Consider the following 16,909-nt stretch of genomic DNA (forward strand, 5'->3'; position numbering starts at 1 on the left):
ATGTCACAACTGGTTCAAAGATGAATTTTTAGAACCATATGTATATAGATAGAAAATCATGCAAAATGGATTTATAAAGAGGTGCAAAAGTGGCTTGTGGGGGGGGGGAGGGAAGGACAGGGAATCAGCTGCAATTTCATGGGGATCAAAACTCATTTGCATGTGTCTATGGACGAGAAATATTGGTGAACTCTTCTACAACTTACAGCATTGTAAAATAGTTCGAAAACAATGAAAAGTGCAGAGATCCCATGAAATCAGATAACCCAGAAAGTGCCTTAGACAACACTGAGTTTTCTATTGAAGATACCCAGCCATCTTTCTGGTCTGCTTAAAAGTTTTCACATTTTTTCCCTACAATGCATTTTACCTGAAGTGTGTCTTCCAAATGTGTCTTCCAAATGTGAGGTAGTGATGGCGTCCTGGTAACCAACAGGGCACCTCATCCCCTCCCTGGCTTTCTTATTCTTGAATACTTTTAGTTTCTTTACCTTAGACTGCCCTTTGTTAAGACAGTGGATAATAATAGTAATAAAAATTAAAAAAATAATATTCTAAGTGCTTTAATTGCATATTTGACCCTCACGACAACCCTTCTGTGAAGAAGGTGCTAATAGTCTGTCCACCTTAAGAGGAGAACACTGAAACTTGGAGTGACAAAAAAGCTTTCCGAAGTCTACACATGAATTTAAACCCAGAGTCTTTGACTCCAGAGTCTTTATCTGTATGCAGTTTGCTGGTAAGAACATCCAAGAACTGAGGAAGAGGATGGTAACTCACTCCGATGTTAGGGCAGGCTTGGGCTCTTTTTCTTTCTTTCTTTCTTTCTTTCTTTCTTTCTTTCTTTCTTTCTTTCTTTCTTTCAGAGAGCAAGAGAGTGACAGAGCGAGAGCACATGCACACGAGTGGGGGAGGGGCAGAGGCAGAAGGAGAGAGAGAATCTCAAGCAGGCTCCACGCCCAGCACAGAGCCTGATCCAGGTCATGACCTCAGCTGAAATCAAGAGTCAGACCCTTAACCAACTGAGCCACTCAGGTGCCCCTCTTCTTAAATAACTCCTGTATGCCCTCCAATTTGCATGTGCACTGTTTAATTATTTCAGAAATACCGGACAAATTTTTTGGTTTTAAGACACCTCTGCAGAAAGGCTGTCCCCAGTTAAAATATGTTTAAGATAAGAACCTCGAATTGCAGAGTCACTACACACAACCCAATGGTCCCTACAGGATTCTTCCAGGTTACCCCCCACCCTTGCAGGTCAGAAATGCATGATGGAGTTAGTACAAAACGAGCATGCAAATAAGTTATTCTCGCAAAGTTAAATGAGCTCATTTGTTAGTTTATTCAATCATCAAACATATTTGGAACACTCACCATGTGACCCCTCGAATTAGAGTTGAGAAGGCTGATTTTATTTGCCCTAACACTGTAGGGTTTTTAACCATAGTCTTAATCATCATATCCCTTTCAGTTTCTGACAGCAAGTGCTTCGAGACTGTAATTTGATGAGGACATGGGGAAGAAAGGACCTTGACATGGCTCTAGGTGACATGCCCGTGGTGTCCGAAGCTGTCCTGATTCAGCAAGGGAAGGCTCGGGGTAAGTGAAGAAACCCGATAGCACCTACCTGAGCAGCGAGCATCCAGCCGCGCGGGCAGAGGTGGGGCCTGGAACTTTCTGTCTTGCTCTGGCTTCCACAACTTTTGCAGTGATGTGAAAAAGCTTGGAGGAGACTCAGGGAACAGAGCCACAGACTTAATCAAAATCTTGCTTAATCTTCATCAAAATGTTAAGGCTTAAAATCAAAACTAAGAGAACCCAGATTATTCATGAGTGAAGAGAGGTTTTGTGGCTGCCATCAAATCTATGAAAAATAATTATAAAAAAGAAGGTGGTGACCTACTGTTCTCAGTGCACACTGAACAGGTGAAAAAACAGGTGAAGACATAAAAATTGCTGAATCGTGAGTGCTGATAAATATCAGACTTGATCAACGAAAGAAGCTGGGCAATGCCATCGCCGGGCTTTAGAACAGCGGACTGCCCATTACAGTGTGTGGCTCTGAGGGTCAGAGGGCTAATGAAATTATTCCTAAATTTCTGGGCAGAGACGAATTCTATGAATCTTGCCCGGGATATTTCCTCGAGATTGCACTTTGCTCCGGGCAAATGTGGCCCTAACACTAACAGGAGAATATGTTAGCTAGGTTTATCTTTGATTTTCCTGCAGCCACCTTCTCCAAAATCCATCTGAAGATACACTCCCAATAGCCAATAGGTCTTTATTTCGTATGAAGGCGTTGGTGACTCTCACCCTGGTTCATAGAAGCAGATGGGTTTTCATCTGTGTCTTCTCTTTTTTCTCCACCTTTTCTTTACAAGTTACTCATCTCTCCTGGGTCTTAGTTTCTTATCTGTAAAACGGAAAGATGATCTCTTCCCTCAAGGGATTTTTTTTTCCTGTGAAAAGGAAATCTATTAGTGTGTGTAGGGCACTTTATAGTCTCCAGCACATTGTATTAAATAAGTAATAAAATGTTGCCAAATATTACTGCTTGCTTTACATATAATAATAATTAGCACATATTATTTCAAAAAGTAAAAATGCTTCCTAAGGGATCATGCTATCATTTATATAATATTAAATATTATCCTGTTTGCAATGCAGACTCATGTACACGGCTTCTGCCTTGAGGGGCTCTTTTCTCCATCAAGGTGCAGCAGTACAAAACACGCATGTGCGTGCACACACATACACACCCACACGGCATATTCACATCCAACTTATGCATGAAGGCCTTTCGGTGGCAGGCGATCACTAAATTTATTTTAGTGGTGAAGGATGGGCTCACTAACTTCCCCTCTGGCCATCACAACACTCACTGCCACTACAGCAAGCCTGGAAAAAAAATCACAAAGGAAATGGATGAAGGGACCAACGTTCAGAAAGTCAGTAAAAAGGGAGGGTGAAACGAGGAAAGAAAATGCAATGCCATGCCATCCTTTTCTCCAGCCCTGATAACCTTCTCTGTGTCTGTATCTGAGGGCGGGGTCGTTGGCAGAACAAAATGACAAAACACAAAGGACCATCACCCCACGCTTCACGTTTCCAAGGGAGCACTGGAACAAAAGAAAGGTCCATATGGTGGACATCCTCTCATTGCCTGGTGTGAAGATGTGAGGAGCTGGGGCAGGAGATGGAGAGGGAGAGATGGAAGGAATGGGTGCGAGCCAAAATTTGCTCTGCCTCTTGGGCTACCAGCTGTTGGGTGTCTAGAGAAGAGCAGGGGCCAGCTGGAGGCACCGGCTTTGGAGAAAATGTGAATTTCTGGCTTGAGTAACACTAACGTAATTCTGCATTTATAATCCCGCTCGCCTATCGGGAACCAAGCTCTCAGGCTATTGGATTTCTAGAAGAACATTTGTAAAGTGGATGGCATGGCCTGAAGCCCCGGCCAGTATATGAAGTGATGTCTTTGGAACCTGTTTGCATAGACACCTCAGCTCATTAGGGTGCACATGAAACCTCTCTTCTCAGTTTAATTTGTATCAATGACTGCCACCCAAAGATAGTATTCTATTGGGTAATGAGTCTTGCAATAACATCTTAGGTGGATTCCATAACTTTCCATCCATTAGAGGTTACTGGGACACATTGGGTACTGAATCCTGTGATGACATGTTAGCTGGATTCCATAACTCTCCGTCCCCTACAGTTACTAGAACAGCCTCATTCTGGGATTTCAGATGCTCTTGTTCACTCTAAGACATCCAACCTCAAAACTGCCTCGCTCCCTTTATTTTAGTAGGGGTTCATTTGTCTGTGGCACTAACAAGAAAGATAGTTCTCAGCCCTGGCTGCAACTGGGAGCTTTTGAATGTCTCCCATTCTAAGAGATTTGGGGCGGTCATTTTTCCTAACCTCCAGGTGATTCTCCTGGGCCGCCAGGATGCAAACCTCTGCTGGACAGTGCTTGCCTGGAGGCGGGGCGGGCTGTTGTGCTGGTCCACACAACTTCCCCTTAGCTCCTCCAGGGTGTATGGCAGGAAGGTGGACAGGAAGGGCCGCTGGTCCTTATTTAACTGGAAATGTCTTCTTCTTAGTTGGGTGCTGCTTTGTCCCCAGCTCGTGGTGCTGGCCCTCTGTCCGGCAGGCATCCCTATGCTGGCTGTGTCCCAAGGCTCAGCTGTGGGCAGGTTCTGTGGGGCTGGGCAAGATGGTGGAAGCCCAGGTATCTTCTAGAGTACCTGCTTGACTGAAGAGAAACTCATAGCATATACACCTGATGTGCAGAAGGTACGAGTATAGACGGTACCCCAATAACTGTTCCCTCCAAATCCCACATATCTGCCCCTCCAGCTCCCTCTATTTCTCCTTTCTGCTGTTCAGGTGTTAGCCTAGCACCTGTGCTGGCTGACCAGATATCTGTATTAGAGTTCAGCTAGAGAAATGGAGCCAATAGGATGTGTGTGTATATATATATATACATATACCCTATATATAGGATATATTATATATAATTATATTCATATATGAATAAAATTATATATTATATGTAATGATATTCATACACAAATATAATTCTTATGAATATATCTGAATATAATTATGAATATAATTATATATTTTATATAAATATATGGAGAGAGAGAGAGAGAGAGAGAGAGATTCATTTTAAGGAATTGGCTTATGTAGAGGCAGGCAAGTCTGAAATCTGTAGGGCAGGCCAGTAGGTTGGAGAGCCAGGAAAAAGGTGATGTTGTAGTCTTGAGTCTAAAAGCTGTCTGGAGACAGAACTCCTTCCTGTTCAGGGATCATCAGTCTGGACTTATAACACCTTCAACTGATTAGATGAGGCCCACCCACACTGTGGAGGATAGTCTGCTTTACTCAGAGTCAACTGATTTAAATATTAATCACATCTAAACCTTCACAGCAGCATCCAGATTCGTGTTTGTCCAAACAACTGGGCACCACAATCTAGCCATGGTGACACAAAATTAACCATCACAAAATCCAGCTGGGAAATGAAATATGTAGCCCTCGGTTCTAGAGAGGGAAAACAGCCCCTTCTCCTTTCGAGAGGAAATAGCTTAGAGGTGTACCTGATCCTGTACTCTTTGCCTTCTCTCTTTGCTGTCTGGGGGAGGTGGTGGTGGGAGAAGCTGTGTATGAATCAGTGCTTGTCCTTTGGCCTAGGGGCTAGTCCCTGTTGAGGAGATTTGCTGCCATCTTGGTTAGCATGTGGAATACTTGGTTCTCAGCTTTGGGGCTTTTTTTTTTTTTTAAGATTTTATTTATTTATTTGACAGAGAGACAGCCAGCGAGAGAGGGAACACAAGCAGGGGGAGTGGGAGAGGAAGAAGCAGGCTCCCAGTGGACAAGCCTGATGTGGGGCTGGATCCCAGAATGCCAGGATCACGCCCTGAGCCTAAGGCAGACGCTTAACAACTGAACCACCCAGGCGCCCCTCAGCTTTGGGGCTTAGTAACAGCTTTAAGATAACAGGAAAAGCCCCACCCAGTATCTTGGCATATCTGAATATTGCATGTGATAACATAATCCCAGTACATGGTTTATTTATTTCTTATATATATCTGGAGCATCCTTAAATACTTTGTGACCTGAGCTTTAGAGTGGTTCTGGGATTTGTGAGACCTGATGCTTATGGAAAAACACCTAGAATTACAAACACAGATATAGGTCAGAGACTTCAAAAGGAAATACATAAGAAAGAGCTTTGGAGTCTAAGCTTCATTATTGCACAGGCTGAACTGTGTCCCCTAGAAATTCATGTGTTGAAGCCCTAACCCCCAATGTAACTGTATTTAGAGATGGGGCCTTTAGGAGGTAATTAATGTTAAGTGAGATCAGAAGTCAAGTTCCTAATCCAATAGGACTGTTAACCTTATAAGAAGAGGAAGATCTCTTTCTCTCTGCCTCCCACCCCATACCTTCCAGAACAGAATGAGAAGGCAGCTGTTCACAAGCCACGGAGGAAGGCTCTCATCAGTAACCAAATGGGCCAGCACCTTGATCTTGGACTTCCCGGTCTCCAAAATGGGGGAAAATAAATTCCTGTTGTTTAAGGCACCCAATTTGTAGTATTTTATTGCAACCCAAGCTAAGACAATTACCTTGATAGTAAACCTGCCTTTGTTGAGATAAGATGGGGAATATTGTACACACACACACACACACACATAAACACACACACACACACACACATACATACAGTATATATATTCATGACTTTCTTTTCCAGGATAAGTGACACATTTTCTGTCCTCCTGGAAAAACATTATTCCATTACTTCTTAATCCCTCCACTGCCATCTCATTTAACTCCTGTACCTCTGTTGGCAGATGTTAACACATCCTTATTAGAGACAAGTGTTTTGGAACAATTCATACATCCTTCCATATGGTAATGGAAAGTTTTAATTGCTTGGCGGAAGCTATTTGATCAGTCTGTTTGCCCATTTTCTTCCAGGGGATAAAAGAATATTTGTTAGGCTCCTAATGCACAGGAAAATGCAAAGCCCACATTTAATATCCATTGGGTACAATTTATATTTTAAATATCATAATTGTAGCCTTTCCAAATCATTATTTTTTAATGTAGTTAAATATAATTCATTAGCACGGTGCTGAAAATAGCAATGACATTTGCATCACTGTGGTCGCCGCTTAATCAGCATATTGGGAGCCCGCAGAGATTTCTGTGACTCGGTTCAGTAGCATCACTGGACCATCGGCTTTACTCGCTCTGCAGGAGAGAGCAGGTGGGCTTGTGCTGGCGAATCCCAGCGGGCTCGGCGAGAACCCGGACTAGCCTGCGGCACCTGCATCCACATTCGATATTGGTGAGTCAATCAGCTCCCGGCATCAAACCTCTAGGAATGCTCAGGGGCGTTTGGGGGTTCCCGACATCCTCTTGGTTTTTATTTACCTCTGTTCACAGGATTCTGATGGCCTGCAGAGAAAAAAGTAGCAATTCTTAAAGAAAAAGAAATTGCTAGAGTATCATTCTGCCACATTTCAATGTTGCACGTTCGCCTTTGTGAATCAAGAGGCGGAGTAAGGGTTTGGCGAGCAGGATGCAAGGGACAGGGCAAAGGGACAGACTGCCTATCTGTCCGGCATCCTCTCCACTTTCTCCTCCTTCCTGAACCCCAGACTTAGTCTCCCTTCCTTTTTCCTCTTTTAATTTGCTCCCCCTGTGCAACCCCGTTCTTGTGCTGCTTCTCCCTGTCTTACACCATCGTTGTCTTTACCTTCCATTTCTACCCCCATCTTTCCTTTCCCGCTGCGGATCCCTCAGTATTCTTTTTCCTTCACGCTAACGTCCCATTTTAGATCCTTTTGTGTTCCTCTCGCGTGCGAATACACGGAGCCATCAAGTCCCAGACACAGTGGTTATGCCCGACGCGGGGCCGCTCCTCGCTGCAGGGCCCACGGCGCATGGGGGGCGGCTTTGAATGCCGGGGTCCGCAGGTGCCGCGATGCTTGCCCGCCAGGGACCCGCAGTAGAGGAGTGCGTCTCCTTCTCCTGGCCGAGGCCCCTTCACCAGTCCGGCCTGCACCTTCTCAGCTCGCGGGGGCGCCTGCAACTCCTCCGGAGTGTGCACAGGAGGGTAAGGCTTCTGCCTGGTCCCCGACCCCATCTTCGCGTCCGGGGGTTCGGTGGCCAGGCACCTGCTGCCTTCAGAAAGCTGGGGGGAGAAAACCTTTCATTTACAAAGAAAACCTTTCACTGGCAAAGTTCTCCATTGTCTTTTGGTCTCAGTTACTTTCTTTATCCGTAAAGAAAGTGGAGAACTTCGCACTGAGTGTGGGTATTTCTAGGTCTGCTTTTTGAGGAAACCCGCAGGGAGAAGGAAGACACATCCATTCTCTCCTACCCTTTGGGGCCCCTTGGGAGGTGGGGGCGGACTCATTTTCTAAATTACCAATTATATGGGTTACTTCTTTTTTTTTTTTAAAGATTTTATTTATTGGAAAGAGAAAGAGAGAGAGAGAGATAAAGCGCAAGCGGGGCGGGGGGCAGAGGAAGGAGCAGGCTCCTTGTTGAGCAGGGAGCCTGACATAGGGCTCCATCCCAGGGCCCTGGGATCACGACCTAAGCGGAAGGCAGAGGCTTAACCAACTGAACCACTCAGGCGCCCCAATATGGGTTACTTCTAAAAGGAGAAATATAGGGTATTAAGGACATAGGACTAAGAGCTATGTTCTACCCCTTACGCTTCTCCTCCCAAGTTTATTTCTGAAGTCTTCACCACCATCATCACCACCCCCATCATCACCACCATCACTATGATCATCTTCATCACCATCATCCAGGGTCAAGGTGTGGGGGAAGTTACTAGAAATTTTCATCTGCTCTTTCTGCCCTTTTTTGCCTTAATTGTTACTGTATTTGTCATTGCTGCGTGTTTGCATTTACTGACATTTTATAGCAATAAAGAAATAGTGTAATAATAACACTTAAAACTTAAAACAAGTTTGAGGTTTTGTATGTTTAACACAGTGCCTGATAATACATAATACAAGCTCTGTAATAAATACCAGCTATCAAATATACTGCTTTAAAAAAAACCCTCCATTTATTTTATTTGCCTTTTCCCCATATCGATAATTGACTGGTTTTTCTCCCCATTGGTCTTTACTTATAAAAATGGTGTAAAAAGAGAAAATGTTTCTTATGCCTGATTCTGTTCTTACCTTTGTTGTCTTCTGAGCAATATCTCCCAAACTACCTATGGTAATAATCATAATCATAATAACTAATAATGAAAAACTTGGCTTTCTTTACCCTGATTTCTTCTCTTCTTGGCTCAGTTTTTAAAATTTTGTTATTTCAATGTAGTTTTTTATAGCATAATTCTTCTGGTTTTAGGGACAGTAATATTTTTGAGGATGTAAAAATATAGGAATTTTGATGTGAATTAGAATTTATAAAAGATTGTGAAGCTACCCACATTTACTTGATTCAAGCAATGGACACAACATCCTAATAGTCAGAAATTAAAGTGGGACCAGGTGAACAGAAGGACATTATGCCTTCTTTTTTTTTTTTTTTAAGATTTTATTTATTTATTTGACACAGAGAGAGAGACAGCCAGCGAGAGAGGGAACACAAGCAGGGGGAGTGGGAGAGGAAGAAGCAGGCTCCTAGAGGAGGAGCCTGATGTGGGGCTCGATCCCAGAATGCTGGGATCACACCCTGAGCCGAAGGTAGATGCTTAACAACTGTGCCACCCAGGCGCCCCGGACATTATGCCTTCTAAAAAGGTTTCTGTATTTAACAACTAATAAATGAATCAATAAGTAAAAAATGAATCAAATATGTCTGCTGTGCTGAGCTAAGGAATGAATCATTCAATCAATCACCACATCCTTCTTGAGTGTCTATTGCATGCGGAGAATTGTGTTCTGTCTATGCTGATGAGAGCAACCCAAGAGTCAAGAGAACTCAACACAATGTTCGTAGGTTATGTACCAGTTACTGTGCTAGATGTGCTGTTTCTCCATCTACTGGACTCCAGAGGATTCTAGACAAATGCCTATGAAAATCTTCCCTTAGATGTTGTCCAGAGACTCTCAATTTAGCATGGCCAAGAGTAAATGAACCTTCTCTCTGTTAAATGGCGCCTTTCACAGCTATGCTTGACTCTTGACCCTCCACCATTCGTCTTTCCCCATACAATCACGCATCACTAGGTTGGGCTGATTCCTCGTACCTAGAAGCAGAAGCTGTCACCCCCACCCCCCATCCTGCACTCCCTCCCCCAAGCCTACTGCTGTTACCATTGATCAGGCCCTGTGTATTCTCAGCTTTGCTCTCGCAATGACTTTGTAGCTTGTGTATCTCTGAAAGTTCTTATTATCTTCTCTGTGTGGTTCCTGCTAGAGTGACCAATCATCCCAGTTTGACACAGAGAGGTGTCTTGGGATGTAGGACTTTCAGTTTTAAAGCAGAACAGTCCCAAGCAAACTGGGACAGTTGGTTGCCCTCCCTCTTACTATCTTTTGAGTCAAAGTCTGAGGCAGGTGGAATGGATTGAGCACAGATCAGGTGCCCACATGTATTAGCGGGGAGGATGAGAAAGGATCCAGCATTTTCCAACTTCTCTAATGGGAGTGGGGCTTGGATTCATAAGGAGTCCCCAGCTGTAGAAAGAGGATCCAGGGTCTGGGTGACAAAAGCAAATGACACATACACCCATACACCATTCCTCTGTGTCCAGTCTCCCTAATTATAATGTCCTGTGCCTTCTGCCTCGAAGAGAAGCTCACATTCTACCAACTCCCTCCCCTGGAATAGCCACTCTCACTCCCCACAAAAGAGGAAGTCCAAACTTTGTGGTCTGTGGTGCCCCACGGTCTGACTCCAAGCCTCCGTTTCCAGCCTCACCTCCTGCTCTTCACCTCCTTACCCTTCTGCCCCTTCCTTCCAGCTTCAGACACACCCCCTGGCATTTCAGGAACCATGCCCCATGTTTCCCTGCCTCCAGGAGTTTGGGATCAGCTGTTCCCTTCACCAGGACTGCCGTCAGCTCCCCGGGCAGATGTTACTCCTCTGTGACACCTTTCCGATCACTCCATCCCACAGTCACCCAGGCCAAACGAGCTGTTTCTTCCTTTGTATGTTGATAACACTCGCCACGTGGTATTGCCATTTCTATTTTCCATGTCTGTCTTTCCCTTAAATTAAAGGTGCTTCAAGTGCTAGACAAAGAGAGACCTTTCCTCTGAGAGATGGAGAGGGAAAGCATGACCACAGCACACTCAAAAAAATCATAGTCCCCTAAATCTGAGTGAATTCCAAAAATATATGTGGCGAGGCATTAGTTGTTTTCCCAAATATCAATTTCCCTACCCTTACAGGAGAACCTCAGGAATTCAGGGGGCACACGGCTGCGTGTTGTCTACCTTTGGTTTGGTTTTGTTTTGCTTTGGTGCTGGTGTCGGTCTATGAACATGATGGCAGACACTGGAGCAGCCCATCTTTGAGGTAGAAGCTGATGTTGAGGATGGCAGGTTGACAAGGGAGAAGGACCATGGATCCCCCATACGTACGGTCAATAGATCATTCCTGGATTGTTCATGTTTGCACTGCTTCGTGTGAGAGAAATAAACTTCTGTTTCGTTTAAATCACTGTTAATTTGAATTTTATTGCCACGGCCCAAACTTAACTCAATTAATATGAGGAAGAAAAGATGTTAGAGGTGAGCTAGCCCTTTTATAGCGTGACTTGGATAGAAGTCTGGTGGGCGGATGGGTGTGGGAGAGCTGAGCAGACACACAGGAGCATAGCCCCTCTGGCGATGTCAGTGTGGACGTGTGGGTCATTTTTTGCTACAGACACTTCTCTGGATCAGCATTTTCCAAGATAATTTCTTCAGATCTTTCTCTAAGGTATTAGTCATGGGATAGAATAAGAAATAGGAATGGAGGAAAAAAAAAAGACCAGAAAGCCATTTTGTTCTCCTTTTTCTGCTCTTTAGATCTGGTTTTTGGATGCTGATGATCACGAAGATGCCAGAAAGATCTCTTACTAAGATCCCATGTCAGGCCCCTGGTGGGAATGCCACAAAGCAAGACATGCTCTACGACTTCACTGAGATAAACAGACACAAAATATACAAACAGAGGACAAAAGTGGGTAGGTAGCTAGCTAGCATATTGCTTACTCAAATCTACTTTTTTAAAAAAAGATTTATTTATTTATTTGGGGAGGAGGGGCAAAGGGAGAAGTAGAGAGAGAATCTCCAGCAGACTCCCTGCCAAGTAACAGATCCCCGCTCGGGGCTCCATCCCATGACCCTGAGATCATGACCTGAGCTGAAATCAAGAGTTGGATGCTTAACTGACTGAGCCACCCAGGCATCCCCACTTTTTAAAATCAAATAATTGAAAGAATATTTAGAAGAGGGAGAGGCACAGTGGCAAAATTTAAGCTTTGGGAAGACAATTGGGAATTGTCACCCAGTCACTTGTTAGCTGTTCTGATTATGGGTGAATTAATTTATTTGAGCTTTACTCTTCACTAAGAGCAGGCTGCTGATACCTACTTCTTGTGGTTGTTTTGAGAATTAGAAGACAACATGTAAGATTTTATTACAATGTTTACGTTTCATGTTTATGCCTTAATCGATGTGGAATTTTGCGTACAGGGTGAGATAGACACCTAATTTTATTTTTTCGATGTGGGTACCCTATTATCTCTCCATCGTTTATTAAAACAAGAAGTCCTTTGGTCTGCAGTGTCGTTTCTGTCCTACATTAAGTTTCCATACAAGCATGAGTCTGTTTCTAGACTTTCTTTTCTCTTCCATTGGTTTGTTCATCTATCCCTCAACCAAACATTCGCTCTTTATGTGATGTCTTTATGTCTGGCATGGCAGTTCTACCATTTTATTCTTCCTTATAATGGTCTTGGCTGTTTATATTCTTCATCTAAATTTCAGAATCAAGATCCATAAGAGACACTGTCAAGATTTTTATCAGAATTGCATTAATTGTCTAGATGACTTTGGGGAGTGATAAAAGCTTTACGGTACTAAAAGGTGGGTGCATTTGATAGACTGAGACTAATTCGGGGTAAGGAGGGAGTCAGAGGGGAAGGAAAGCCATGAGACAGGAAAGCCCCAGGTGTGTTTGGCACATGGAATGGTCTAGTTTGACTGGCAGGTAATGGATACAGGAGAGAGAGGGGGACAGAATCCTGGGAGGACCTCAGCTGCTAAATGTAAAGCGAGTGCATGGAGAGAGAAGCCTGCGCCAACTCCGGATTCCCAAAAGTCTTGTGATACCCCCCCAAATGAAAAACAGCTTCCCATCCAGCTAAAAATAATAGTGCCGTGGATTCACATAAGAAAAGTTAGACACTGAAAGTTTAGCCAGATGTTACTCACACACTAAGCTGTGAAAATATACCTGTGGCTACTAAATCCATCTGTAAACACTCCGCAGGCATATGAGCTACGAAATGTGCATTCTCTGATGATTTTCCCAAATGTGCAATTAGCTTGACCAAAAACATGCTTAGCCAGAGGCACTGGTTAGCTTCCGAAAGCGGAGCCTTCTCACCCTGCCTGAACCCACTGGTGGACCTCTAGTCCTGTCTATGTGCGCTGCACATTCAGTTTTCCTGTTGCTTTACCACCGTGATTTCCAGGATCCTGACAGCCACACAGGTCTGCTATTGTTACGAAGGACCCATTCTGGCTGAGCTCCCTGCAAGGCTATTTTAAAGGCCAGGTGGGTATCAGAATGTACAAGCCAGTGTTAGCAGAATCACAGTGTTTGTCAGCTAGACCAATGGGAAGGATCACTCATCCATCTGGCCCAGCCTTCTCCTGGGGTGGGTAAGGAAGCACACCCTGAGGGGCTGAATTGACTGCCTCTCGGTGAAATGGAACAGAACTTCTGATGGACCCATCCAACCAGCCTTCCGAAGATGCCAGAATCCAAAGGTGTATACAGCTTAGACTCAAGTTGGGAGTCCTGCTGCATTTAACTCTGAAGAGAGTCTGTTATTTGTAGAGTGTCTATAGAATTCAGCCTGACAATTGTAGAACAGTGAGGAGCATAAACCAGTGTTAGACTGTTTGTGTTCAAATCATGGCACTCCCTACTTATAGCTGCGTGTGATTTTGGATTTATTAAACTTCCTCAAATTTCAGTGTACCATGGAGGAGAGTTGTGATTATCAAATGAGATCATTTGTATAAGGCACTTAACACGAGGTTTGGGATCTAGTTCGAGTTCAATAACCGTTGGATGAATGAGTCAGACACTGTGGATCCGAAGGATTGGAAGAACACATTTTCTGGATGTATTTCAACGGCAGACTCATGGAACCTGAAACATGGAACGCAGAAATTTGCTTAGCAGGTTCATTCTCATTCAGCAAGTTACCTATTTATTCAATAAATATATGTCTTTTTTCATTTTGTTTTGCTTTTTGTTGTTTGTTTTTATTCGAGTGGAGTTGACAGACAATGTTACATTAGTTTCAGGTGTATAACACAGTGATTCAACAAGTTTATACATTATGCTATGTTTACCACAAGTATAGCTACCATCTGTCCCCATACATCACTGTTACAGTATCGTTGACTATATTCCTTATGCTGTGTCTTTTATTTCTATGATGTTTGGATCTTTTATATGCTAAAGTACTGAGTTAGTCATTGGGCATACAACCGTGAATAGGGCATATTTGGGACTTACAGTCTAATGAGGGATAAAGACAATTCAATGCTAGGTTTTATGATAGGGGAGAAAAGATACTGCCAGATTTCATTGAATCTAAGATGCCATCATTTCTAAGATCTATCCTTTTTATGCATCTCTAAGGAAAAAAGAGTTGGCAATTTTAATTTTAATTGATTGTGAGACATCCATTTTAATGGATTGATCCATAGTTTTCATTGGTTGTAATGCATAACCTTTTCAGAGCTGTAAAAAATGCAAAACAAAAACAAAACCAAAAACCGATGTCTTAGAAAAATAAATGAAAAAAATACATGGGCAAGAAAGAAGAGTCTGAATCCTTACCAGTTTCTGTGGACCATAAAAAGAGATAGTAGATTAAGATCAGACTTGAAGACTGGAAAGTAATACACAGTCAATCATTGTAGTGGACATTTGTCTTGCAAATAAAGTTCCGTCCTATTTGGGGAAAGGCCCTTTTGTGAGAGCTGGCTTCACCTCCCACTATAAAAGCCAAAGGTAATCAGTTGGACTGGTAGAAACAGGCACTTGATTCTTTCCAGCGCTTTCCCCCCATTTTGGGTAGGTTTTCCCCTTATATGTATGCAACTGCTTTATATGACGCTGAATTCCTGCGGTGCTCTTCACAGACCTTGGAGTTTTCTCCGTGTAGCTCTCTCCTCTCCAAATTCTCACCCGCAAACTCCTGTCATCTCGATCTCCCTGGATTTTCAGCTCTATTTCCTCAATCCGGGGAGGCCCATGGCTCTGCCTGGGATCCCCTTCTTATCCTGTGGTCAGCTGTCTCCCGCAAGGCAATCAGCTGGGGCAATGCCAGGGGGCACCTATTTTGCTTCTCTCCTCTTCGAGGTGATACCATTCAGTTTCCTTGATGTCCAGTGTCTGGAAATCCTTTGTTCCATATATTTTGTTCAGTTTTCTGATGGGAAGTTCTTAAAGTTCCCTTTCATCCATCTTAGCCAGAAGTAGAAATTTCCATTAATTTTATTTTCACTTGAAACATAGAAGTATGGATTCTTTTCCCAATCTCTTCATGTAGGACCATGAATCTTTAAATTTTGATTCTATATATTGGAGTTTCTTGTTGTAAATTAAATTCCTCTTGCATGGCCTTTATTTTCTAGTTCAGTTTCTTTAAAGGAGAAGCAAGAGTGAAAAATACTTAGAAATCAATCTGAGTATATTAATCTTTCAGACTGAAGTATTCTTCTTAGTCCACTACTCTCTTTCCCCCACACCAAATTTAATAGCAAGCTTCTTTTCAACTCAGAATTTTTTCTATAGCATTCAACTCAGAATTTATAGTAATAATTCACTGTTTTTTTACACTTTTTCTGCAACTTTTGTTGACTTTTGTCTTATTTAATTACATTATATAATTGCAGTAACAGGTACATAAATAAGCTGGGAAATAAAAGCCACATATCTCGATTAACATATATTAGCTGGGTGACAGCAGAAGTGTTTATGCAGACCAGGGAGAACCACAGTAGAGCGGAACATTTAAGGTGTTGGGTATCGGTCAGTTTGGTTAGATCAGAGTTGAACTTGGAGAGTGAGGGTTATCTCACCAGTTGGTTAAGTAAAGGTTAAGAGAGCATCTCTACAGATCTTTGCACTTTGCCTGGATGGTGTTAAGTAGATAGGCAAGATCAGGGAGTAGTTGGTATCTTAATGAGGCAAAAGGGGGTTTCAGCTGAGTGACAAAAGTACTGTGTGTGTGTGTGTGTAAATTGTCCCTTTGACCTCGGTCCCTTTGATTCCAACCTGAATTTCCATTTTTTCTCTTCTGATTTGTAAGTAGGTGCACAATCTTTAGCTTTTCTCTGAAATATCTTAAACCACAGGTTGTAACACTTCCTATTCAAAGTCTGAAGTGTCCTTGTAAGAACACCCTGGAGGAAACCCCAATGCTGGAAGGTGATGTCTTGCTGTGACAACCCAATGTTAACGGAGCTTACATTCTTGATTTTAGTTTAGGGAAGTGCACAAGGGTGGGGAAGGCCTGAGTACTTCCACCTTTTCTTGCCTGCGTCATCCTCCTTCACCCATTATCTGTTGTTATATGATGCTGGATAAGAGTTTGTTAACATTTGGAACTTATTAATATTTTCGTTGGTTAGATAATTAATTTCTTTATGTTTTTCTTATAATTTCCTTACTTTCCATTCGACTTTCCTTTCAAGGCTATAGCCAAGCTTTGTTTTTCCTTACTTCCAATATATTTACCAGGCATTAACTAGAAGCTTTGGCCCGTCCTATCTTTTGAAACAGCAAAATTGGGGCGCCTGGGTGGCCAGTCGGTTAAACGTCTGCCTGTGGCTCAGGTCCTGATCCTGGGGTCCTGGGATCCAGGCCCACATTGTGGGGGGGGTCAGTGGGGAGTCTGCTTCTCCCTCTCCCTCTGCCTCTCCCCCCAGCTTGTGCTCTCTCTCACTCTCTCTCAAATAAATAAACTCTTAAAAAAAAAAAAGAAAAGAAACAGCAAAATTGCTTATCCTGGGTGTTTAGTAGGGTATTCAAAGAGGAGACTTCCTGTGAAGGTAAAGAACAAGACGCAGAGACAAGCATGAAGCCCATGTGGTTCCAGAGCACTGGGGAGGTGACAAGACCTCAGCTCTGGGCCCCAAGAACCAGGTCTGCATACATAGTAGAGATTTCCATC

At 43.2% G+C, this 16,909-nt stretch overlaps 1 long non-coding RNA gene across 1 annotated transcript in view; it reads left to right on the forward strand.

The window, feature by feature from the left end:
• Positions 1-16,909, forward strand: part of LOC123800952 (uncharacterized) — a 35,790-nt gene that overhangs the window by 14,771 nt on the left and 4,110 nt on the right. The window contains exon 2 of the long non-coding RNA XR_006782071.2: positions 1,472-1,599. This is a non-coding gene — a long non-coding RNA (uncharacterized LOC123800952). The remainder of the gene's footprint in view (positions 1-1,471; positions 1,600-16,909) is intronic.

Source organism: Ursus americanus, chromosome 10 (assembly GCF_024610735.1).
Source record: "Ursus americanus isolate L20-20 chromosome 10, mUrsAme1.1.p, whole genome shotgun sequence".
Classification (NCBI taxonomy): domain Eukaryota; kingdom Metazoa; phylum Chordata; class Mammalia; order Carnivora; family Ursidae; genus Ursus; species Ursus americanus.